Source organism: Cryptotermes secundus, unplaced genomic scaffold (genome assembly GCF_002891405.2).
Source record: "Cryptotermes secundus unplaced genomic scaffold, Csec_1.0 scaffold689, whole genome shotgun sequence".
Lineage (NCBI taxonomy): Eukaryota > Metazoa > Arthropoda > Insecta > Blattodea > Kalotermitidae > Cryptotermes > Cryptotermes secundus.
The window spans coordinates 765,221-767,006 of record NW_019720574.1 but is presented as its reverse complement, the minus strand read 5'-3'; the positions used below and the strand labels follow the sequence as shown (position 1 = coordinate 767,006).

General features: G+C 47.2%; 1 non-coding gene across 1 annotated transcript; it reads left to right on the top strand.

Moving 5' to 3' along the window:
- The first annotated feature begins 1,185 nt into the window (after window positions 1–1,185).
- On the top strand, window positions 1,186–1,331 carry LOC111869627. The gene has a single exon (XR_002843698.1). It is a non-coding gene; the product is annotated as a U4 spliceosomal RNA (small nuclear RNA).
- Window positions 1,332–1,786: the final 455 nt, after the last annotated feature.

The window sequence follows — 1,786 nt, the reverse complement described above, 5'->3', positions numbered from 1 at the left end:
TAGATCATCACCTCTGTGGCCTAGTGATCAGAATTCTTGCCTAGAGATCTAGAGGTCGGGGTTCGTTTCGCGGCGCTGATAGTTTTTCTGAGATATGGTGGGTCTGGAACGGTGTCCACTCAGCCTCGGTAGGATAATTGAGGAGCTATCCCAAGGAAATAGCGGCCCCGGTATAGAAAACCGAGATTAATGGCCGTGGGGATTCGTTGCGCTGACCACGCGACACCCTCTATCCCCAAAAGTTGGCACTAACTTCGCCGACAAGCGGCGGTCGTTCGGTCGGTATAGTTCGCTTGCGGACTAAAACCACGGATTTTGTTTGTTTGTTGGTAGATCATAAACTTGTCTGTGTCTTTTGTACGGCGCTATTAACCATGCTGTTGAATGGCCTCCAAAACCATAAGCACTGTTGTCGTCGTTTGTAGGGATGTTGTAAGTCGGGGATCACAAGCATTGCATCCGTTCATTGAGGTTATAACCAATAAATATAGTGTAGACAGAACATGTGCTTGAAAGAAGACATTGATACTGTCACTTCTCCCGGTTTTAGATTCGATGGTCGAATTTATTCGAGCTTCATACGACTAGTTAGGTTACAATAGTTCGCATATCACCCTCTGACACAGTGTTATCTTCCAGCTGGACACTGTTCGGTCGGTATACTGACTTCCAACTGAACTGAACTGAACTGAACTGTCAGTCAGAGTTAAAGTCACATTGTGGCTGACGGTCAGTCAGTCAATCTTGGTGTCGAGCCCGCACTGGGTCTTATGACCAGGTATTTATTAATGTTTGACAGTTTCGGTCTTGTTATTGTGGGTCGCCCTTTCTGACAAGAGGACGGGTCTGTCTTTTGTACATGTTGCTGGAACTTGCCGGCGCAGTCTTTCTGGGGTCCGAGTCCCAAGGGACTCGCAACCATATTCAACTGTCTCAGTTTTGAGACTTCCCTTTTCGTCGCCTCTTACGACTCGCAATGTCACGGTGGAGGTATTCAACCCCGTCTCCACACGGGTTTGAACTGTCAGTCAGTCAGTCAGTCAGTGTTGGTGTCGAGCCCAATCTGGGGCTCATGACTAGATATTTATTACTGTGTGACAGTTTAGGTCTTGTTATTGTGGGGCGCCCTCTCTGACGAGAGGTCGGGTCTGTCCTTTGTCAGATTCATTGTCTATAGTAGTAAGTGGCTTTGCGCAGTGGCAGTATCGTAACCAATGAGGTTTATCGGAAGTGCGATTATTGCTAGTTGAACTGTCAGTTATTGTTGTCTTGTTGATATATAGCCCCGGGTCGGACCACAGCACAGAAAACTTCCGTTACCTAGCAGTGGATATATGCAAACCACATAGAAAGAACACCTCCTGCGACAGCGGTTCTGCTGTTGCGTGAACGTATTGCGAGCGTTGCCTAGAAATGAGTATTCTCTATTGTTGATTGCGGGCTTGTTTACTGAGTCGTTCCCTAGCATTGGATCTTCACGTCACAATTCTGGCGTATTTATTCCATACAAGAACAGTTGAGGCACAGAAACAACCGTTGCTAAGCAGTACACGCACGCAACTATAGAACAACGGGGTTATGCAATCTGTTTCTGGGCAACTGCTCGGTAAACACATTTCCGCCTATGGGACCGTACTATGTAACGCGATGACGTCATCAATAATACAGAATGTGTTTTCAATGGGGTCTGTGCAGAGAAGTGAATTCAGAAGCTTGGAGGCGGGGTGAAAACCTCCACCGTAGCCCTGCGAGTCGTAGGAGGCGACGAAAAAGGAAATATCGAATC